At 40.8% G+C, this 24,277-nt stretch overlaps 7 non-coding genes across 7 annotated transcripts; 2 read left to right on the top strand and 5 right to left on the bottom strand.

The window, feature by feature from the left end:
- The first annotated feature begins 12,628 nt into the window (after positions 1-12,628).
- trnak-cuu (transfer RNA lysine (anticodon CUU)) lies at positions 12,629-12,701 on the top strand. Its single transcript has one exon. It is a non-coding gene; the product is annotated as a tRNA-Lys (tRNA).
- Positions 12,702-13,086: 385 nt separating this feature from the next.
- trnak-cuu (transfer RNA lysine (anticodon CUU)) lies at positions 13,087-13,159 on the top strand. The gene has a single exon. It is a non-coding gene; the product is annotated as a tRNA-Lys (tRNA).
- Positions 13,160-15,124: 1,965 nt separating this feature from the next.
- Positions 15,125-15,197, bottom strand: trnak-cuu (transfer RNA lysine (anticodon CUU)). The gene has a single exon. It is a non-coding gene; the product is annotated as a tRNA-Lys (tRNA).
- A 560-nt stretch (positions 15,198-15,757) lies between these two features.
- trnak-cuu (transfer RNA lysine (anticodon CUU)) lies at positions 15,758-15,830 on the bottom strand. Its single transcript has one exon. It is a non-coding gene; the product is annotated as a tRNA-Lys (tRNA).
- Positions 15,831-16,013: 183 nt separating this feature from the next.
- trnak-cuu (transfer RNA lysine (anticodon CUU)) lies at positions 16,014-16,086 on the bottom strand. Its single transcript has one exon. It is a non-coding gene; the product is annotated as a tRNA-Lys (tRNA).
- Positions 16,087-16,882: 796 nt separating this feature from the next.
- Positions 16,883-16,955, bottom strand: trnak-cuu (transfer RNA lysine (anticodon CUU)). The gene has a single exon. It is a non-coding gene; the product is annotated as a tRNA-Lys (tRNA).
- A 372-nt stretch (positions 16,956-17,327) lies between these two features.
- On the bottom strand, positions 17,328-17,400 carry trnak-cuu (transfer RNA lysine (anticodon CUU)). Its single transcript has one exon. It is a non-coding gene; the product is annotated as a tRNA-Lys (tRNA).
- Between the last annotated feature and the right edge of the window lie 6,877 nt (positions 17,401-24,277).

The raw sequence follows: 24,277 nt of genomic DNA, 5'->3' as shown, positions 1-24,277 counted from the left end.
GTCACAGGTACAATGCCAGTATGATGTATTAATAATGGAGCAATGCATATGAACCTGAGAAAAAACAATCGGACCTGAGCTTCTGTTGCAGCCGTTCTGAAAGAAATGGAGCGAAATTACAACAAATTCTTAGTATTTGCCAAGTTGGGAGTGAGACCGGCTTCATGTGCAGTCGTTTGTGTCCATCTGAGAAATGTGAAGCTAATACTCACTTTTCTTTTTCAACTCTGGTTTGACCTCAGCAACTCTGAAGGGGAAAAAAACGGCTATTTTTGGCGACAATCGCCGTTTTTAGTGTCGGACTGGGTTAATAATTGTGGCGCTGAGTGGGTGAGGAGAAGATGACTGATTGCACGTTATTTGCTTCGGTTATGAGATCATCCAACATTAACATGCACTGTTACAACTGTCGTTTGTAGAAGCGAGTGAGGCTTTGCTTTTAGAATGAAAACCAGTATTCCTTGCATCGTCTTGTCCCAAAAGAAAAAAGAAAATAGTTGGACAAGACATTAAGGATTTCTCTATGATGGCTGACTACCTTTAAGTCTTCACGTGCATGATAACAGTTTACGTTGAAGTTGTGTTAATCTATCACAAATTCATTAAAACACAAGTGTGATCCTTCCATTGTAATAACTGGACTTTTATTCAAAAATAGAAAAGTAAAATGGAAGTAGAAAGAACACCAAATGCAACAAAAGGAGAAAACTAGCTGACGGTAAATCCAGCTATTTGTTGTCACCCCGTTTCCTCAACAATGCTGCGAGCTGAAACAAAAGGTTGACCTTCAGGTGGCGCCGAGGCGAACCGAAGAGGGAACTGTGACGCCAGAGAGCAGCGGGATCTGTCGGCGCTTCTGCGGAGGGGAAATAATGATATTCTGCAATGAGTGCAGCGATCCGGCGACCGGCCGCCGCCCCGCTGCTGCTGCTGCGCCCCGTGGGATCAGAGCACTTAAGGGCAATGATGCGATAGATCTCTCCGACGGAAGACCAACACAACGCCGCACGACTGACGCGCTCTGCACACCATTACTCCGACCTGCACAGGCCAGCTGCTGCGAACCGACGGCCACACATTCAAGCTGCGTGCCGCTTTGCTTGACATGAGGCGCGAATCGTGTGTAAGTAATCATAACCATAGACCAATTGGAAGCTTTATTGAAATAGATAGATCATCCCCAGCAAAGCTTTCCTTTCTATAAAATGTGTTTAATAGGATGAATTGGACAGCGTGGTAGCCGTGCAAGCCCGTCAGTGGGCGACCATTAATTTAGGTTTACTTCACTGAGGACATTGCACATTTTATTTACTTATGTCTGATGGAGCAATGTGATTTACTTGATTGCAATTTTCTTTATTCTATTATTTGAGTCAGTTAAAGTTGTTTTAATAAAAATTCAGCATGGGCCATTTCTTAGAGTTTTGTCGGGGCGGCGGGGCATGAGTGATTTTGTTCCTCCAAAGTTGGGCGTGAGAGGAACAAGTTTATAAACCATTGACTTACATTAACATTGAGAAATTGGGCATTGGACCTTGGCAGAAGTCTCTACGCTCTCAACACCTGTCAGCTCTCATCAGGGTTCCTCGTGCGAGTCGTGAGGAGTCCTGTGTCACTATGATGACCAAGCAGAACATGGAAAAGCAACCTCTTCCCTGACATCATCAATGTTGTCATCAGTCAGCTAATTGTTTCACGCAGCTGAAATAATGTGAATAAAACTCAGCATCCTATTCCCAACCCTTGGTGTCACTTTCTAACGTACAAGATCAGGACTACTCCGGTCGCAGTAAACATGTAGTTATTGTCATGAATTCAAGCGTAAAGTTAGCTCTTGTCGTTCTCGAGCAATCGCTTCATAAACTATCCGCTAACGAGGCGCGGCAGCCGTCAGGCGTGTGGCTGGTTTTGGGGTGTCAATGTAATTGCACCATGAAATATTCCTGAAATCAGCACAAAATAAATAGATACTCATTGCTTTTCGCTCTTCAAAAAGCAGTTCTAAATGAATTAACCAAATGGTAAATTACTGTTTCTGCAGTCTGGAGCTTTCGCCATGAATTATGTTGGTTTTGTCACATCTTGTGTGTTCCATTTAGACTTAGCTTCCTCTGCTTTAATTCTCTGTAAGAACACTCCCTCTACTTGTTTCTTTTTGTAATAAGCCATATATATGTATATTGGAAAAAGGAAGATAACTCAACCAAACTGGAATGAATTTAAATATGCATCTAGTAAGAGGGCAGAGATTGTATTGGTCTTAAGAGATACCTACTTGGTGCTTATTGAGTTTAAGCTGAAGACTGTGTATATCTTAAATAAATGCATAATTTAGTCAAGGCCGTATCTGTGTGTGTGTTGCTGCCTCCGTTTATGAATATCCACAGATCCTGATATTGTGTTTTGCTTGCTGGAACCACTTTATTGACTTGACCATCTGACAGCAAGAATAGATAGAAAATCATGCAAGTGTATTTGAGGACACTCGTCCTCGAACTGTGTGTGACACTCATTTAAGCGCCTGCCACCCGAAGGCCTCGCAGTATGCTTACCTTGATGTAGATGTCACTATGGAAACCTTTGAGACAGCTGCACTTGCTTTGAGACTTGACAATGTGCTGCATTTTCTGCTCGACATAAAGAGTGTGCTGATGCACATTCACCGTGGAAGAAATACATACTGCTAACTTATTCTACGTCTAGGAGCTCACCGTCTGAGTCCGGCAGTCCTCCTGTGTGTGTGTGCATCTCTGGTCTTTCCTTGGTAGTTGACTTCTGACTCTTTTTACTTTATTGAGAAATTAGGACTAGATTTGGGTCGAGTTGTTGTTCGTCTTGACTTCAAACCTGATTTGGTACTTGCAGTTCTTGCCTGTGACCCTGAGTTTGGACTTGTTAGTCTTTAATTTGGACATGTTTTGGTATTTGTAGGTCTTGACTGGGCAGGAGGAGGCGCCAGCTCAAACTGTGGCACCGGCTCCTCAGAAGCATATCCGGTTGCACACGGCGCACTTCCAGGTTCCCACCTCAGACGCATCTCAGGGGCATTTGCCACTAGCTTTGAAATCATGGCACCGGCACCTCGTAGAACACTGGTGTCATGAGTTGAGCCAGTCCTCTCTCTGACTGGGAGCTCGACTTGGGACTTGTTCTTGTCTGGGACTTTGACGTATGACTTGTTCTTGTCCTGGACTTTGACGTATGACTTGTTCTTGTCCTGGACTTTGACGTATGACTTGTTCTTGTCCGGGACTTTAACGTATGACTTGTTCTTGTCCGGGACTTTAACGTATGACTTGTTCTTGTCCTGGACTTTGACGTATGACTTGTTCTTGTCTGGGACTTTGACGTATGACTTGTTCTTGTCCGGGACTTTGACGTATGACTTGTTCTTGTCCTGGACTTTGACGTATGACTTGTTCTTGTCCTGGACTTTGACGTATGACTTGTTCTTGTCCTGGACTTTGACGTATGACTTGTTCTTGTCCGGGACTTTAACGTAGGACTTGTTCTTGTCCTGGACTTTGACGTATGACTTGTTCTTGTCCGGGACTTTAACGTAGGACTTGTTCTTGTCCTGGACTTTGACGTATGACTTGTTCTTGACTGGGACTGTGACTTAGGACTTGTTGGTCCCGACTCGGACGTCGTAGGCCTTGACTTCGAGCTCGTTGATCTGGACTTGTCAGTTGATGAATCCGTTGCCTAAAACGTGAGATTGTAACTTGCCTTGCTCCACCTCAGCCGCAGACACAACTAGAGCTCATATTAGTGGCAAAACAAGCCAACAGTGTGGATCGTTGCCTTTTATGATGTAGAAGGTAAAAGATTCAACAAAACGACACAGGAAATGAACACAGGGCCACTAATCACTCAGGATAACTGGATAAGAAGTGCCAATGGACACCTATGACACACACACACCTACACTGATTCACAGCCCACTCACCAACAGTGACATCACGCGCCACTCGCAAAGCTCAGATCAACGTCCCACACAGTCCTTTACATACTAACGTTGTCCCCGATAAGCAAGCTGGGTCGCCATGTTTAGTATTCACACTGAGCTGCACATGCACCTATGTGACGCCTATGGGGAGAGGGATTCTTGACATTTGTCAGGAAAACAAGTGGTGTTATTCTACTGTTAGCTCGGTACACAGGAGGAGGGGAACTTGATGTATCTGACATTTGTTTTGCTCGCAGAGGGAACTGCTGGGAAGAAGCTGTTTTTTTCTCCCGAGCTGCATATGAATGTAATGCACCGTCAGTTATTGCAGGAGGGAAAGTAGCTTCCTTATAAATATTAAATCACCTTGCCAGTGAGTCATCCAGCCAGCTGGTTCGGCTGTCCATTGATGGCGTTCTCATCTTCTGTGGTCCATATTTCACGGAGAAAGACTCCCTCCTTCTCGTATCTGTTTATGATTGTGATGCTTTTCTTCACATATTGCAGCATTAATGTTTAAAATTGGTGATAAGCCGGGCCCGCAACCCTAAAGAGGATAAGCGGTTTCGGATAATTGAATAGATAAGCAGAGCATTGAAAACTAATTTTTCTGGTGTATAAAAAGACATGCTGGTGTGTCGTGAACCTGAGAGCGTTTCCATCGTGCAGTTTATCTGCATGTCCTCAGCCTTCACCTGTTAAATAAAAACCACAGGACATGGCCATGCAGGAACTCAAAGCTACTCCTCTCCGAACAAACATTTTAGAGGCTTTCCCTTTTCACTTGGGTTAAAACAATAAACACACAAATGTAATATAATAGTTATTTCATTTAAAAAACAAAGTTTAAACCTTGTACATGAAATAATGAGAAGGGAAGTCAACTCCACGGGAAATAGCAGCAAGAAACAACTCATCACACATACATATAATATTTTTACACCTTAGGTTCACGTTGGCATCCTGGTCGAGTTTCACTGAACGAAGCCTCTTGAACTTTGACCCGTCTGAGCTTCCTGAGGTGATGGCGCTGTAATATTTATATATAACCATCGTATGAAGCCGTAGACTTGTTCAATTATTCTAGAGGGCTCCATAGGCTTCTGTGTTGAGGAACAGGGAGAATATTAAAATAAACCCTTGAACAGGTTTATTTACATCAGGGAACACACTTCACACCGGCTGCTCCCCATCGCCTCAACTTGCTTCTGTTTGTTTTATTTACATCTTTTTAGATATGAGAGTATTTTAGGCAGCCGGTAGAGTCACAACAAGATGATAACAAATGCTAACAATAATAATATCAGCAAAGGGAGTTAGTCCATTTAAAAGAAAAATGGTTATCTTTTATTTAATTAAAATGAACTCCAAGTTAAATATATTATTCATTCAAACGCTCGCTGCCTAAACAGCCTCTATTAGTTCCCTGCTGGTATGAAAATGATAATTTATTAAGTGTAAATAAAGTCAACACCACACTAATCACCAAACATGTCAAGATCATATTTTAAATCCCTGAATAACACAAACTCTCTTTGCCACTGAAGGAACGTCAGTGGCGCCAGCAGCAGAACCAAAGTGAATTCAGATTTTATCACAACTGGTGGCTCTTAGTGACGAACACAACAAACAACATGGCCGCTTTATTTTCTGGGCCACATGTGCTCCACCCTGTTGTCACGCACAGACACACACACATGAAGTATATACAGACAGACGTTCTCAGAGGACTCTGCGTGTCGTCCTCTTCACAAACTGTACAACAATCTGAGCCGGTCTATTGTTCCATCTTGCGTCATGAGGTTTCTGCAACATTGAACTACTTCTGCAAACTTTCAGACAAACACAATAGAAAACTGGAGAAGTTTGTGTGAAAATCGAAGGTTTGTCGATGTGCGGGTCTGTTTTCACACGACGTGAACTCCTCTTTGTGCTTCATCTCTGCGTAACCTTCAGTTGCGCTGCTCCGGTTTCACCGTCCAGCTGACTCACCGGCTGTATAATTACCCGTCTCGCTGTTCGTTACATCCGGCCCTCCACAGCCGCCGTGTCCGTGTCATCAGACGGTGCGTTCACGCCTGAAGTTGGAGGAGGACGGATTGATGAATCTGTGACCGGTTTCATGACGTGTAATTCAATCCATTGGACAGTTTGGTGTCATCGCAGCTCCAGAAACCAGCGGAGGTCTCGAGTTCTTTGTGACCTTTCATCACGATATCAAACGGCAGAAAAAGATCCGCTGGTCTTCTCATGACGTGGTTCAGGAAGAAATAACTGGACACGAAGACTTGAAATTGCAACTGGACTCAATCCATCATGAATAATGAGGAAAAGCTTCCCATGACTACGACAGAGAAAGTTGTGTCATCAAGCGGTGTAATTAAAGTTAGGATTTTGTTCTCACATTACGTTGAGGATAGATCCCGTGTCACTGCCAGCGCTGCCGAACTTTACTCCTTTATAGACGCGGTAAGCCAAACAAAAGATACCACCCAAAGGTATCTGCAGAAGAACCGAAGAACCTCCTCAGACCTTCAGAGCATTGACCAAGCTGAGTGTGAACGTGTTGCCATGGATGACACCAAACGCCCACATTGCTCTACGAACTACAAAACGCAGCCGCTGGATCTGTGAACACTGACGTTAGCCTCCCCGAGTCGCTGACATGTTATATCTATAATAAGTATCTATAATAAGTATCCTGCACTCTGGTTTCGGTTCGACCGTCCGCGATGAGACAATGAAAGCTAACGTTTTAGCGATGGGAGATAAACACGGAGGAGACAATAATGAATCTGTTCCCGTGTCTGGTGCGTGGCATTGTTATAAAGTGTTGTCGCAGCTCCACATCGCATTGCCTCTTATCAATGCTCGATGTGAAGTTCTAATAGAGAGAGTCTGTGTGTCGACGGGCACTAGAGGAGTGAAAGATACGAACCAAAGACGTGAGGGAAAACAGTCCAGAGGAGGCCGGGCGGCTCATCACCGTTGGTGTCGGTACAGTCTGATTCATTCTGGTATCTGTCATTATCTTGTTATACGAGGAATTTAAACTCATCTGTATTGTCTGCCGGCTGATTGGGAACGCGCTGCAGGCGCTGCATGCTGATCAGCAGCCGATCCTCACCGCACGCAACGCGGAGTGTCTTCTGCTGCTTTTCACCCAACTGGTGAGAGCACATCAAGGGTAACGTCTGCAGTTATTAGACAGAGCCAGCGGCAATTTTACTCCATTACGGGAGAGTATGAAAAGCATTTGACATTTGCTGTTTATTCCCATCAAGATAATCAGGACGAACAATAACAAAGTTAAGTTTCTGTCTCTCTGCACAACGTCTCAGTAGATAAATCAACATTGAGTCAGAAAACAGACTTTCAGGATGACTTCATTGCATTTCGTGACATTTATTTAGCCGACACTTCCATCCCAAGCTAATTAAAATTCAGTGCTGCAGGAATAAGTTTTAAAATGTTTACAATATCTACTCGACTATTTTGTAAATACGGCGTCTACCTCAATTTATTATAAAAGGTTGAAATGATATTTAAGTGCCCACAGAGATACGAAATGCACGACATGAATAATATATACTGCAGTCATTAATTCCCCAAGAACGCTCCTCTTCATATTTAACAGCACTTTTACCCAAACTTTATTTACATTTTAATACATTTATATTATTTTAGATGCAAATACACTCAATGTCAGGTCTTATTCAATGAATACAAATATTCTGTAGCAACACACAGCACTGAGTTCTCATTGCACCCTTCTCTGAGAGAATATGTACTTTATTCAGTCATAACGTGCTAAACAACCTGTTTACATCCACCAGAGCGTTCCATGTGTGCACATTTAAAATAACAGGTAGATTTAAATTGCGCGACCGTTAGCTGTCATTTCAAGCTTGAAATGACAGCTAACCTGCGCGTCGGGCCTAACACCCTTGAGCAGTACATTATTGACGATACAGTACTGCCTTAAGTACCTTATTGCTTAAATACGTGCACGCTCCAGCGTGCTGCGGATTCGCCCAATCAGGTGCGCGGCCTTTTCATCATCGTGGAGGCGGGAGAATCCAGCTCTATGACTTATTCAAAAGGAAAAGGTCTCCCACTCCTTGAATCAGGTTAGCATTCATTGTTCGTATTCATCTATTTATAATTCAACGCCAAGTCTGCATTATTTGCACGGCTCTATATTAAATTGGCTCTAAGCTCATGTGGACACTGCAAAGGAATAGGAGGGCGTGTGGCTGTGGAGCGTACATGTATGATGCACTCCATATTTTCATCCATTAAAAAGCAAATGCATGCAGGATACATTTGCATATTAGGAATATCCGACCATTTGAATCACACACAGTGTACTGTGGATGTACACATTTACCAGCTGATTATGAAGTACATTAGGCTTTACCCCAAATTTCTGTAAATGCACTTTACAGCCTTCACATAAAACATGAGCAGGATTCTGCAGAGCATGCATCAGGACAAAGAGGCTGTCTGGATGTCACTGCATCCATCTGCACGTCATTAGCTGCTGGGAGCATCGGCAGCAGAATAAGCAGAGCAAACAGGATTTCTTTCCCAAGTCAAGTCCCCAAAAACACTGAAGAGTCAGATTGCGCTCCCTGACAGACGTCTCCACAGGGAGGCCTGTCAATCAGACGCTCACGCTGCCTCAACTGGCCTCCTTGATGAGAACAGGAGGGCGGGTGCAGAGCTGTTGGATGAAGCGTTTCCTTCTCCTGTCTTCTTTAAGTCAAAGTGGAAAGTGTGGAGAAGAACTCGCGTGGCGTGTTTCTGCAGAGCTTCCAGGAGGCACAAGCAGCTGGAGGAAGCTGCTGTTCCAGCCTCATTGGAAACACTCCTTTTAACATTTACTGTAAATACTTTTCACTGCTGGCAGTTTCTGGTCAGCTGACCATGCCGTGAAAAATAATAATCTTTTGTCAATTTTCAAGCAAAAAATCCAATTGTTCTGTGGCTCCACCTTCTCAAATGTGAATGTTTGCTGCATCTAATTGTCTGTAATTATATTAATGTGACATGATTTGGGATATTGGAAAAACAAGACCCTGAATGACATCACCGAGGGCTCAAGGAATACTGACACTGGAGCCGGAGGATCACGAGGATCTCGAGGATCTCGAGGATCACGAGGATCACGAGGGCGGAAACGAAGACAAGCAATCAGCTGTTTACAGCTCTATTTAAAGCTCCTCCCAGGTGGAAGCTCAGCGACCACCATCTTGTTCTGCTTGTGTTTGCTAGAATAAAGAAACTTCTTCTCGTCGGTAAGGAACAGGAGAAAGTCTACGAGGAATGACTCCACCTCCCTCTGGTCGGTGTTCCTGTTCCTTTGGGTTCCTTTGGGAACAGGAACAGTGATAATATCTGAGCTGCGATGGGAGAGCCGTCTTCATTCCATTCTTTGTTCGTTTGCGGCTCAGCATCCAGAACCAACGTGCAGCACAAATTAACCCCGAGGCCACTGACACGCGCTCGCTGTGATATGAAGGAAATTGTCTGCTCCAAACATATTCATTGATTTGGAGCAATCGCACAAACAGATTCTGCAGCTGGAGAGCTCTCCATCTCACATGTCACACTCCAGTAATCAGTTTGCGCTGCTTTGTGATTACGTTTCCCTCCGAGAACGCAACACTACACGAAGCCGTAAATAAAGAAAATGAAAACACGGAAAACATCTCCGGACACTTTCAGCTCGTAAACCCGGCTCCTGGCAAAGAAGACGCCTCCCGGGCAGATAGTCATGACAGGAGGAAGATGAAGAGCAGCCGCCGCTCTTACTGATATCAGAAATGCCACGTTTTGTATGATCATATCTTTTTTGTCTGTAATTTGTGATTTTAGTTGAAGAGCCTGAGGTTAAGTGTTCGGTGGAGTACTTGCTTAAAGGGATAGTTCAGCTGATTTGTGTGAACGAAGTCCAACCACCTGCAAGAAACAAACTACCCCATCGAGGCAGCGGTGAACCGACAACCTTTGTGCTCTGGGAGGTTGAATTACTGCTTTTGTGACTTGAGCGCAGAAGAAAGTTTACAAGTCTCTGACAGTGAAACCGTGAGAAGATGTTAAATCCAGCAGCATGAAGGCGACTGCAGAGCAATTTATTCAAAGTACGCGGCCGGGATGATTCTTTTGAGCTTTAAAGGTTATTGGCAGGCATGCTGGTTTCACAGCTTCCCATCACTCCCGCCCGACTGAGTCCTCCGTATGGTTGACATCTGATTTGTTGTACTGTCTGAGCTCGATAATGGATTTAGCCAAAGCACACCAAGACACCACTAAAGTGAAACTCGTGTTGAGTATTAACCGTCAGCCATCAGAGCACTCGACACTTTCTCTCCACAGATGATCTGCCAGGGAGCACGTTGACGCGTGTAGATACCAACGTGCTGATGAGCACCGGGCGGGTTGCTGTTGGTTGAGAGTAGGAGACCGGTGGGCTCGTGATTGACAGGCAAAAGTGGACAGGATTGACTGTTTGAGTCCTTCCTGTTCCTGAAAAGCAATCATATGTATTGAACTTATTCTGAAAACATTTCCAAACTGCTTTCCCTCAACCAGACTTCCAATCCCGTGAACAAAATCACTTCTATATTTTCCTCACACACACACGGATAAAAATCAATTCCTCCGCTCCATCTCCTGAACTGGCTGCTGTAATCTCTCCCATCATAAAATAGATCCTGTCCCAGGTGTATGAGGCGATATGACGTGTGTTGGTCCTGCAGCAGTGAACACGTTGTGTCCTTGTTTTGTCCCACACAACTCCATTGTTGTTCATCACTAGTGTTTCAGCATGTTTACAAAGGGACTCATCAGAGCTCCTTCCTGGCTCGGAGTCTAAAATAAATTAAATGCATTGAGCCTCTTTCTCTGTAAACATGCAATAGTGCACTCCATCACAGCGGAAAACTGGTTCAGTCTCCAGGAAGCGATCGGGTCCGGCAGCCTCGTCCACGCGTTGCGTCACCTGCTTGTTGTGGACATGACGGCAGCGGCAGCAGCCGCCCTGTTGGAGGATGGAGGGTGGCAGTACAGAGCGGCTCTCTGAACCTTTGCTGTACTAACGTTCATCCCAATAAAGTATAAGACTTTAAAGTTAGGAGTAACACTTTGTAGGTTATCGTCCTACTGGGAATACTTTATTTATTCATGGACAGAGTATTTAAAAGCCTTTCCTTTCGACACAACGTGTGTTAAAAAGTGTGTTCCATCTTTTCATCCCTGAATAAAAAAGTATGGTGGCTGTACTTTCTAACTAATCGATTCCTTCCCGATTTATTTACGTGGTTCAGTGGAATCACACAATAATGAGTCCAGGTGGAAAGTCTATATTATATTATTTACATATTTTGGTGCTGCACTATAACACAAAGCCCAGAATGTGTAAGTATTGATGGCTACTGCCAAAAAAAGATAAGAAATGTCTGTAAGTGCGGGAATTTTCCCTGACTGACAGTAAAATTGCAGTGTGCCGCGTATTATAAATCTGCATATATATATATATATACATATATATATACATGTTTATATATATATATATATATATATATATATGTATGTATATATATATATAGATATATATATATACACACATATACATATATATGTATGTATATAAATGTGCGAGGTGACCTCATTGCTCATTATGCATAATCTTGCAGAGGATCAAATGCATGCCAACTCTATCTGTCTTTCCTGTCATCCCTCCCTTCGTTCTATTTAATGAAGCATAGACGTCATAAAAAAAAATATGTTGGCAAAAACGAATGCAGTTCATCTTTATTTGTGTCGTGGTTTGGTGGAGGTGGTAAAATAAAAATAAAAAAGCCACTTCAGGGTATGAGCCTGCACCCTTGAACCAAAGACCATCCCCGAGATGAGAAATGACTTCTGGGAAATGGACAACTGAGACAGTAACACACAGATGTGCACTCGCTACCACACACAGACACAATGTCACTCCGCAGTCCGAGACACACCCAATGTGCCAGGAAATAAATCCTGAATTGACTCCATCACACACTGTTTCTGGAAGGAATACAAGGACATTCTCTCTCTCACACACACACAGACACACACACACACACACAATGCACATAAACTTTAAGGACATGAACACACGCACATACACTCACTCAAATTGAGTCTCTATCTGGGGTGAAATGGATTTTAAAGGCGGTACTAGTTGCATCCAGTAAAAAAAAGGACCAAAACTTTTGGGTGAGTTCGATTGAGGGGAGAGTTTATAGAGGCAGCCTTGTGACTGGAAGGTCAATCTTTTCTGGAAACTTTTATTCAACAGGGATATTCACAAATTGGTAAAAGAGCGAGTCACTTGGTCACATTGTGTATTTAGTATTCTGTGATCGTGCGGTTGATTGAGTCAGTCGACGGACGCCCTTTTGTTTAGATGTTTCAGAAAGTCTGGAGGTGGAAAACATGGGACACAAGTTGATCGGCGCTGACCTTGTCTGAGGCTCGACTGAGCTACACGCTCACATCAGCATGCTAACGTGCTCACAATGCTAATGCTGACACGTTGATTCTTGGTTAAGCACTTTACTGCAACTGTGCATATTTTTGCATGCTGAACAAAGTGCAGCTGAAGCTGATGGGGCTTTTCTGGTCAGTGGTGAACTAGCCTGGCTAGCTCAGTCGGTAGAGCATGAGACTCTTAATCTCAGGGTCGTGGGTTCGAGCCCCACGTTGGGCGTTGGTGTTTTAGGCGAGGGTTTAATTTGAGATTAATGCGTTCCGCATTTGGTCGCAGACGGCCTCCGGCTTGCCCATTCCTGAAAACCCCCCAAAAAACAATTACGAGCAAAAAAAAATAAAAATTTGGACCAAAAAAATAATAATTAGGACCAAAAAAAATAAAAATAAAAATTAGAGAAAAAAAAAAAAATCTGGACCAAAAGGAAGAAAGAAAAAAAAACTTTTTTTTTTTCGTTGTCTTTTTTTTGGACTTCAAAAAAGGCAACGGAAAAAAAAAATATTAGTACAAAAAAAAGAAGAAAAAAACGAGTCCCAAAAATAAACCAAGGGGTCTTAAAAAAAAGATGGTGCTCGAAATCACAACCTTTTTACTGCTCTGTCAGGCCCAGCTAGCTCAGTAGGTAGAGCATGAGACTCTTAATCTCAGGGTCGTGGGTTCGAGCCCCACGTTGGGCGTTGGTGGTTTACGCAAGGGTTTAATTTGAGATTAATGCGTTCCGCATTTGGTCACAGACGGCCTCCGGCTTGCCCATTCCCGAAAACCCCCCAAAAAAACAATTACGAGCAAAAAAAATAAAAATTTGGACCAAAAAAAATAAAAATTTGGACCAAAAAAAATAATAATTAGGACCAAAAAAAATTTAAAACAGGACCAAAAAAAAATAGGACAACAAAAACAAGAAAAAAATTAGGACCAGAAAAAAAAAAAAAATTTTAACAGAAAAAAAAAAATTTAAGCCAAAAAATCAAAAATTAGAACCGAAAAAAGAAAAGAAATCAACTTTTTTTTCCTCATTATGGAAGTCCATTTCTACGGAAACCCATTTCCGACACCCAAAAAAAATTGGGATGGAAAAAAAAAACATTAGGACCAAAAACAAAATCAGGACCAAAAAAAGAAAACGATATTTTTTTGTCTTGTTTTTGACAACTAAAAAAAAAAATGATTTTTTTTTTTTGATCCTAATTTTTTTTTTTTGCGTGGCGGGAATGGGCTTCCACAGAAAATAAAAAAAAGGCAATATTTTATTTTTTTTTTCCTAATTTTTGGTCCGAATTATTAATTTGGTCCCAAAAAAATTTGACGACTAAAAAAAAAATAAAATTTGGACCAAAAAAAAAATAATTAGGACCAAAAAAATAAAAATAGAAATTAGGGACAAAAAAAATCAGGACCAAAAAGAAGAAAAAAAAAACACCTTTTTTTTTCGTTGTGTTTTTTTTGGACTTGAAAAAAGGCAACGGAAAAAAAAAACCCGCACCCCCCCCCCCCCCCCCAAAAAAAAAAATTAGTACAAAAAAAAAAGAAAAAAAATTAGTAACCTCATTATGGAAGTCCATTTCTACGGAAACCCATTTCCGACACCCAAAAAAAATTGGGATGAAAAAAAAAACATTAGGACCAAAAACAAAATCAGGACCAAAAAAAGAAAACGATATTTTTTTGTCTTGTTTTTGACAACGAAAAAAAAATTTTTTTTTTTTTTTTTATCCTAATTTTTTTTTTTTCTTGGTCCCAAGTTTTTTTTTTATCCTAATTTTATTTATTTATTTATTTGGTCCCAATTATTATTATTTTTTTTGGTCCTATTTTTTTTTTCTTTTTGTTGTCCTATTTTTTTTTTGGTCCTAATTTAAATTTTTTTTGGTCCTAATTATTTTTTTTTTATGACCGTTTTGGTTTTTTTTTGGACCTATTTTTTTTCTCTTTTTTTTATACTATTTTTTTTTCTTTTTTTTGTACTAATTTCTTTTGGGGGGGGGAGGGGGGGGGGGGTGCGGGTCATATTTTTTTTTGGTCCAAATTTTTTTTTTTTTTAGTCCAATTTTTTTGGGACCAAATTAAAAATTAGGACCAAAAATCAGGGGAAAAAAGTAAAATATTGCCTTTTTATTTTCTGTGGAGGCCCATTCTCACGACGCAAAAAAAAAAAAAATTGGGACCAAAAAAAAAAAAAAAAAAACATTTTTTTTTTCGTTGTCAAAAACAAGACAATCGTTTTCTTTTTTTGGTCCTGATTTTGTTTTTGGTCCTAATGTTTTTTTTTTCATCCCAATTGTTTTTGGGTGTCGGAAATGGGTTTCCGTAGAAATGGACTTCCATAATGAGGAATAAAAGTTGATTTCTTTTCTTTTTTTGGTTCTAATTTTTTATTTTTTGGCTGAAATTTTTTTTTTTCTGTTGAAATTCTTTTTTTTTTGGTCCTAATTTTTTTTTTTGTTTTTGTTGTCCTATTTTTTTTTTGGTCCTAATTTAAAAAATTTTTGGTCCTAATTATTTTTTTTTGGTCCAAATTTTTTTTTTTTTTTTTGCTCGTAATTGTTTTTTTGGGGGTTTTCAGGAATGGGCAAGCCGGAGGCCGTCTGCGACCAAATGCGGAACGCATTAATCTCAAATTAAACCCTAGCCTAAAACACCAACGCCCAACGTGGGGCTCGAACCCACGACCCTGAGATTAAGAGTCTCATGCTCTACCGACTGAGCTAGCCGGGCCTGACAGAGCAGTAAAAAGGTTGTGATTTCGAGCCCCACTTTTTTCTTACGACCCCTTGGTTTTTTTTTGGAACGTTTTTTTCTTATTTTTTTTGTACTAATCATTTTTTTTTCCGTTGCCTTTTTTGAAGTCCAAAAAAAAGACAATGAAAAAAAAAGTGTATTTTTTTCTTCTTTTTGGTCCTAATTTTTATTTTTTTTGCTCGTAATTGTTTTTTGGGGGGTTTTCAGGAATGGGCAAGCGGGAGGACGTCTGCGACCAAATGCGTTTTTTCTTCTTTTTTTTGTACTAATAATTTTTTTTTTCCGTTGCCTTTTTTGAAGTCCAAAAAAAAGACAACGAAAAAAAAATTTTTTTTTTTTTTCTTCTTTTTGGTCCGGATTTTTTTTTTCCCCTAATTTGTATTTTCATTTTTTTTGGTCTTTATTTATTTTTTTTGGTCCAAATTTTTATTTTTTTTGCTTGTAATTGTTTTTTGGGGGGTTTTCAGGAATGGGCAAACCGGAGGCCGTCTGCAGAACGCATTAATCTCAGGTTAAACCCTTGCCTAAAACACCAACGCCCAACGTGGGGCTCGAACCCACGACCCTGAGATTAAGAGTCTCATGCTCTACCGACTGAGCTAGCCAGGCCTTACAGAGCAGTAAAAAGGTTGGGATTTGGAGCCCCATCTTGGACAATGGTTCAGCATTAAATCAAATCCAATGAGTGTCTTGCATGTTAAACAAATTGGAAGCTGTCCCAGTGACCCAATGTGCAGACCCAATGTGCAGAACACATTAAACTCAAATTAAACCCCTTACCTAAAACACCAACGCCCAACGTGGGGCTCGAACCCACGACCCTGAGATTAAGAGTCTCATGCTCTACCGACTGAGCTAGCCGGGCCTGACAGAGCAGAAAAAAGGTTGGGGTTTCGAGCACCATCTTTTTTTTTAAGACCCCTTGGTTTATTTTTGGGACTCGTTTTTTTCTTCTTTTTTTTGTACTAATTTCTTTTTTTTGGGGGGGGAAGGTCATATTTTTTTTGGCGTTGCCTTTTTTGAAGTCCAAAAAAAAGACAACGAAAAAAAAAAGGTTTTTTTTTCTTCTTCTTTTTGGTCCTGATTTTTTTTTTTTTGCCCTAATTTGTATTTTCATTTTTTTTGGTCCTATTTATGATTTTTTTTTGGTCCAAATTTTTTTTTTTTGTCAATTTTTTTTGGGACCAAATAAAAAATTAGGCCCAAAAATTAGGAAAAATAAATAAAATATTTCCTTTTTTATTAAAAAAAAAAAAAAATTGTCCACATTTTTTTTTTGTCCACATTTTTTTTTAGTTATCTTTTTTCGAGTCAAAAAAACAAAACAAAAAAAAAATCTTTTTCTTTTTTTGGTCCTGATTTTGTTTTTTGCCCTAATTTTTTTTTTTTTTCATCCCAATTTTTTTGTTGGTGTCGGAAATGGGTTTCCGTAGGAATGGACTTCCATAATGAGAAAAAAAGTTTTTTTTTTTTTTTTCGGTTCTAATTTTTTTTTTCCTTCCGTTGTCCTATTTATTTATTTTTTTGGTCCTAATTTATTGATTTATTTTTTGCTTTTAATTGTTTTTTGGGGGGGTTTCAGGAATGGGCAAGCCGGAGGCCGTCTGCGACCAAATGCGGAACGCATTAATCTCAAATTAAACCCTAGCCTAAAACACCAACGCCCAACGTGGGGCTCGAACCCACGACCCTGAGATTAAGAGTCTCATGCTCTACCGACTGAGCTAGCCGGGCCTGACAGAGCAGTAAAAAGGTTGTGATTTCGAGCCCCACCTTTTTTTTTACGACCCCTTGGGGTTTTTTTGGAACGTTTTTTCTTCTTTTTTTTGTACTAATAATTTTTTTTTTTCCGTTGCCTTTTTTGAAGTCCAAAAAAAAGACAACGAAAAAAAAAAGTTTTTTTTTTTTTCTTCTTTTTGGTCCGGATTTTTTTTTTTTCCCCTAATTTGTATTTTCATTTTTTTTGGTCTTTATTTTTTTTTTTTGGTCCAAATTTTTATTTTTTTTGCTTGTAATTGTTTTTTGGGGGGTTTTCAGGAATGGGCAAACCGGAGGCCGTCTGCAGAACGCATTAATCTCAGGTTAAACCCTTGCCTAAAACACCAACGCCCAACGTGGGGCTCGAACCCACAACCCTGAGATTAAGAGTCTCATGCTCTACCGACTGAGCTAGCCAGGCCTTACAGAGCAGTAAAAAGGTTGGGATTTGGAGCCCCATCGTGGACAATGGTACCGCATTAAATCAAATCCAATGAGTGTCTTGCATGATAAATTGGTGAATAATCTCCACTATGTAACGCGTTGCATAGCTTGGATGTCCCTGTTACGGTACAAGTTGGAAGCTGTCAGTGAGAAAATGTGCAGAACACATTAATCTCAGGTTAAACCCTAGCCTCGAACCCACGACCCTGAGATCAAGAGTCTCATGCTCTCAGTCTCATAATCTGAGACATAATCTCCACTACGTAACGCGTTGCGTCGCTTCGATGTCCTTGTTACGTTGGAAACCCACAATGTGCAGAACGTAGGCCTGTTGCTGAACGCATTAATCTCAGGTTAATCCCTAGCCTAAAACACCATCGCCCAACGTGGGGCCCTGATGTTAATTTCTTTTGGTCCTAATTTTTAAAAAAAATTAAAAATAGGGCCAAAAAAAAGGCTGTCAATAAAAAAAAATTGTTGACAAAAATAAAAAAAGGCATCTAAGCAATACGTTATTTCATCACTTTGGTTTTACAATACCTTCATTTAAAAGTAAATATGTATTGTTCATACAACAAAACAAGTACAAGTCACAAAATAGTCCAACCTTGTTTCAATTCACGTATTCTGTTAATTTAACATTGCAAGCACTGTTCGTATGGAAGCCCATTCACGTCACACAATAAAAAAAATTAGGACCAAAAGAAAAAAGAAAAATTAGGACAAAAAAATAAATAAATACATTTTTATTTTATTTTTGTCAACGAAAAGAAAAAAAAGGATTTTGGAGGGGGGGTTGTTGTAATTTTTCTTTTTTTTGGTCCTCATATTTATTTTTTTTTGGTCTTATTTTTTTTTTGTTGGTCCTAATTTATTTTTTTGTTGTCAGGAATGGGCTTCCATAGTTTTGTATTCAAGTGCTCTTGTTATTTACCAATAGATTGCTTGGTAAATAATTTATTCAATATATGTAGTCTAAGGTGCTGGAATTAGGCTCCAGTCTCTCAGGAGGTGTGGGTTCAAATCTCACCACTGCCATTCTTTCTAGACTTGACTTCAAAGATTATTTAAAGACAACTGTCCACATACCCAATGCTGTGTCAGGCTTTGGAAACTTGTGTGAAGCAACAAACATTTGCTTCAGCATGATACGTTTACTTTACCCCTACAGTTTCCCAAAGATGTTCACACCAACCAGACAACATATTTACAAGTCCCACATCCAATAAAAAGAGCAGAGTGCAATGATGTAAGGCTATTTAAGACTATTTAAGGCTCCAGTCTCTCAGGAGGCATGGGGTTAAACAGACCTGCAGTGCTATGTTGTTCTCTTTGAGGCTGATCAAGGCTGCAGGGACTACCGGGGGAACCTCTCTCAAAAACACACACATGCAAGCACGCACATACAAACACACAGATAATCCGAGACAAACTGATAGAAAATCCAGTCTGCAAATGTAACTCGTGTTTGATACTTTGAAGACAAACAGAACCAAACGCAAGCATACATATGGACAGAAAAATACATGTACATTAACTAATGTATAGTGACACAGTTACTAATGGACAAAAACATGCCAAAATCAAATATGTCCATTGACCTGTATGCTCTCCCTCACACACGCAACATTTCGACCCCCCTGCTGTGACGCTCTAATAGTTTGAGATGTTTAAGATAAACTGTCTTCTTTCTGGATACGAGAAGAGAGCGATAAGGAGGATGAGGCCGCTGATTGATGTGTGGACGGCTCGATGAAAAGAAGGTGACAAAGGGTGACTGTCGACAACACACAATCTCCCTCAAGGTGTTTGTGGACATTATGCACAGAAACAAACGCTCTACGCATGCCAGAGAGAGAGAGAGAGAGAGAGAGTGTGTGTGTGTGTGTGTGTGTGTGTGTGTGTGTGTGTGTGTGTGTGGGCTGGTAGTAAATTGAGGCTCTTTTCGGTACTAATGGCCCAAATCTTCATCAGTTCATCTTGTTCTCCTCCCCCGCCGAATGCACCCCTGAACACATTAATACCTGTATGGTGGATAAAACTAATTTGACATTTAGATGGTGCCACAGAATAATGTGTGAACTTTAAAAAATATATATTCAAAGTCGTAGCAATTTGTTTTTTTTAATTAGATGGAAATTATAATAAAATTACAAAAAAATGTACCTTCACCCCTTTCACAGAACAGGTGTTAATTCGTAGTTAGCTTTGCGTCCAATGCTACGTTAGCTCAACTTAAACCCCGGACTGGTGGATTTCAAGGTCAAGCTCCATTCAAATCTGCCTGCGGATTTATCTTCTAGAAATGACACGCGGCCAGCGCTTTTGCCCTTTGTGCCACCTTCACAATAAAACATCCGCCCTCCATGAAGTGAACGGCAACCAGTGACATTACATCCACCCATTCATCTCTCTCTCTCTTTATCTCTCTCTCTCTCTCTCTCTCTGTCTCTCTCTCTCTCTCTCTCTCTCTCTCTCTCTCTGTCTCTCTCTGTCTCTCTCTCTCTCTTCTCAGTCATCCATCCGATGTGGAGGGCAGCCATTTCAGCTCAGACTGATCACCACATTTCATGACAACACATGAGTTAAGAAGGAAATTACTATCCGTCACAGACTGTGTGTGTGTGTGTGTGTGTGTGTGTGTGTGTGTGTGTTCACAGGATTAAGAATTAAAGCTTAATTTGGGTTGAAAGTAAAGAGAACAACATTATTATTTAGACTAAAATCTACACAAGGAACCAATCATGTGGTTTTAAATATATATATCAGAGTATTTGGTTCAATATATATGTTTTATACCTTTTTGTTCCCACAGCAAAATGAACAATTACCAAATTAACGGTCTTATTTTCTTGCTAAACTAAACTTTAAATTGCAATGCCTCGCTATGACAAGATCTTAAACATGCACACAACAAAATCAAACTAAACTACATTTATTCCCACAAACAATGCATGAATAAAAGCTCTACATTTATAAATGAACCCGTGAGCGCTCGATGTGTTTCTTCACTTCAAGCGTCTTCTTCACCAAACATCTTCCCGGTACTCGGGTACATTTCTGAGCTTCGCTGTACTTTCCTGCACCGGTAATCTGATTCATATGTAGTCACGGAAACATTTCATTGCATGGCAACACAAGATTATGCAGATTATGCTAAATGAACTGGTTTATCCTCTATTCAGTGGGACTATTTTCTACACGTAGGAATCCTCCTGAATGTCTTTCTACCTGTGTTCGCTCTGCATTTCAGTTGAAAATCACTTGTGACCGTTAACATGGCAGAAGCTTGTCTTCAGTCCAGAGATCTTTAGCAGCAGCACCAAGGCGTTAAATGGAGGAGATCAGTCTCACCCAGAGCAATAACCGCCGCGTCATTCTCCCGCTGAGCTCTCTTTCCTTCAGCTTCCCCGACTCGTTCCTCCCCGTCAAAAGAGGACTCGCGCCTCTTTTACATGGTTATTGGAGAAGGTCCAATGCCCACCTCCAAGATTTCACATTTACCTTTCCCTCTACATTTTCACTTATTGGAGGACGCCCAATGAACTCTGCCGATTCCCCCTTCGCCTCTCTCTCTCTCTCTCTCTCTCTCTCTCTCTCTCTCTCGCTCTGTCTTTACCTCCGGTTTTTTAAGATCTCGGTACTCAGAAGGTGATTTCATCCTTCACTGGGCCATGAAAGCGCTTTATAAGTACATCGCCACCGCCCGCACATTAATCGCCTCGGCCATATTGATTCGGTTGCTCTGTTGTGCGAGCCAGCATATGGAAGAGAAGGGGGAGACGGGAATGAAGGGGGAGAAAGAGGAGGGAGTGCTGGAGAAGGAGGAAGATTGAGGGAAGGAAATAGTGAAAGCATTAGGATCTAATTAGACTCACATAATGAAGTGGTTTCAAACTCTGGGTTAGAGGGATGAATACACGCGCATGTCTTTCTCTCGCACGTTGTGAACACACACGGCCTCGTGCGGCAGAAATGCATTAAGCATATTTTGCTGCAGCGAGGGATGGAGCACAGAAACTGAAGGTGTTGAAGAGAAATATGCATTGATAGATGCAAACGTAGGGAACAAACTATTAAGATGTGTTCAAACGGAACGCTAAGCTAGTTTTAGCAGCCGTATGATTTTTGTCAGGTAAATTAGAATAACTTGTTCCTGAGTGACTATGGAGCCCATTTCTGCCGCACAATAAAAAAAAAAATTAGGACCAAGAAAAAAAAAAAAATCTTTTTTTTTGTCAATGAAAAGAAAAAAAGTCGATTTTTTTTTTTCTTTTTTTACTCCTTTTTTTTTGGTCCTAATTTTTTTTTTGTCCTTAATTTTTATTTAATTTTTTGGTCCTAATTTTTTCTTTTTTTAAATCTCTGCTGGAGGCCAGAGGCTAAATTAGCCGCTATTAGTTTATCACCCTAAACCTCCAAAAATGTCACTAATGACATTTTTGGAGGTTTACTATAGCTGCCAGGAATGACCTCTTACACTGTTAAAGGCTGTAAAATGCATGAGTGAGTAAAAGAGCAATGAGGACAAAGCGTTTATTTAGGATATGTCAACAAGACCACAGTTCATATATTTATTGTAAAGGCAGGAAGCTACAATCAAAATGTACTTTCCCCTCTGAGACCTTTTTTTACCCCAAGAATTTAAATAACTGAATTGATCTTTTTTTTCCAGCTAATTCCACAAAATCTGGAGAACCATTTTCTGCCATCAGTTGTGATAATTGGACGCAAACAGCTTGCCTGTACCACGTCGCTCAATGGGAAGGGGCGAATACGCAAACTGGTGGAATAATGAAACCATTAAAGCACATGTGAGGGAGTTCACAGTAGATACTTGTTCACCGAAACTCTCCCTGTCAAACGCTCTCTGCTTTAAAATGTAATATTGTTAATCTGCCATATTGATTCAACAGCAGCCGCCTGGAAAAAATCCATATTTCATAGAGCAGAAGGCTTCGGAGAGCGGAGAGTCGGAGATTTAGCTCTATTTTGCTGTGGTGGCATTAAAAACTGCTGAATTGTTCACTGAGAGGGGAATGAGCCCGAATGGAAGTTTTGAAATATGGTATTCCTTTACCCTTTATGTGGACATCACAGCTTAAATTACTCAACGGACTGTTTACGGTAGCCAGAGGGAAGACTTTGTGCCATCAACCTCCAACTGAGGAACAATGAAACCGGAGACATAATCATATGTCACCAGCAATACTGGACTTTTCACCTCGATGCGTCATAAGCAAAGTCACTCTCAGTTTTAAATGTCATTCCTGTAGTGCAGCACTGTACTTTTGCTTATTTTTAAGCAAGCAAGTCATCATTATGATGATTTAATCATATTTTAATCGTTTGCTCAGAGGCACGAGACTTTTAACAGCACAAAACTAAATTAGAAGTATTGCTGTTTAGTATTTCACCAGAGTTTGAGTTTTCAATTAACGCCGACAAGATCCTGAGAGAAACGCTTCAGGTCAACTGAGGAGGTCAAAAAATCTCAAAATGAAAAGGTCAGATCTGTGTGGCACCGATGGGCTGTGACCCTCCAGGAATGAATGCATGATACAAACAAGTTTTTTTAATTATTTAAATTAGTCTTTCTGGTTCTTTCACGTGATCTTCTTCTTCATCAACTTTTACAACTTTAAGATTTGAATGCACATGCACCGTAAAAAAAATTAAAGTTGGGGGAGCTAACTTTAGCTGCACCTCCAGACACCAGTCAATCAAGCTCCTCAAGTTTGCAGATGACACCACCCTCATTGGACTCATCTCTGGTGGAGACGCATACGGGCTGAACATCAGCTCCATCACTGAGAAGGCCCAGCGGAGGATGTTCTTCCTGAGGCAGCCGAAGAAATTCAACTTGCCTAATACCGTCGTTGAGTCCATCCTCTGCTCCTCCACCACCGTCTGGTACGCTGCAGCCACTGCCAAGGACGAGGCCAGGCTGCAGCGCATCACCGGCTCTGCCGAGAGGCGATTGGCTGCAATCTGCCATCCCTCCAGGACCTGTTCGCTTCCAGGACTCTGAAGGGGCAAGAAAGATTGCAGCTGACCCCTCTCACCCTGGACCGAAACCAACAGTTTGTGTCCAGGGTGAGACACATCAGGCAGGAGGCTGCGGTCCGTCAGAAACAAGAGCTCACGCCCCACAAACGGTTTGTTCCTCTACTCTCTGATTCTGACACCCCAGGACAATTTCCTTCTGGTCTCCCCCCTGCACATCCCTTCATATCTCATCTTTAAATACACTCGCCACTTTCCCATGACACTTACATTTCACCTTAAAGTACTGTTACTGTGTGTCTGTGCACTTCATTTACATTTGTATATTCTATTGTAAATGTAATTGTAAATTTAAACTCGCTCTCGTTTCTTGCACTCTGGTTATTGTTTAATGTTACGCATCATCTGCCATAACACATTAGTTGTATGTGAAAACATAGGTGGCAATAAATGTTTTCTGATTCTGATGCTATGTTTGTTATTTTAAAAAATCTGAAGTTTCCCCAAAACCAATACAGAGCTGGGCAAATGCACAAAGAGCCGCTGATGGCACCGTGAATTGTGCTTCTCTTGTAGCTGCCACGTCTCAAGGTCCAATTCACAAAAAGCTAAATTGATATTGGTAATACAGGGGAAACACACCCATCGACTTTTCCAGCTCAATGCAATTTGGCTTTTTTTTAAAAATCTGATTGCAATCATCCATGTGGCAAAGTATAAATGTCGCCTTTGCACCAAGAACACGGGCCGAACAATGGCAGAGAATTTAATGTTCAGGCCTCAAGCTTGGGATTTAATAGTCGGGGCTTGACACCCATATTAATTTCACTGTAACTGTGTGAGGCGTT

This window comes from Clinocottus analis, unplaced genomic scaffold (assembly GCF_023055335.1).
Source record: "Clinocottus analis isolate CAN_PGR_092001 unplaced genomic scaffold, fCliAna1.0.p SCAF_10, whole genome shotgun sequence".
NCBI classification, from domain to species: Eukaryota; Metazoa; Chordata; class Actinopteri; order Perciformes; family Cottidae; genus Clinocottus; species Clinocottus analis.
The sequence above is the reverse complement of the archived record's forward strand: the minus strand, read 5'-3'. Positions and strand labels throughout refer to the sequence as shown.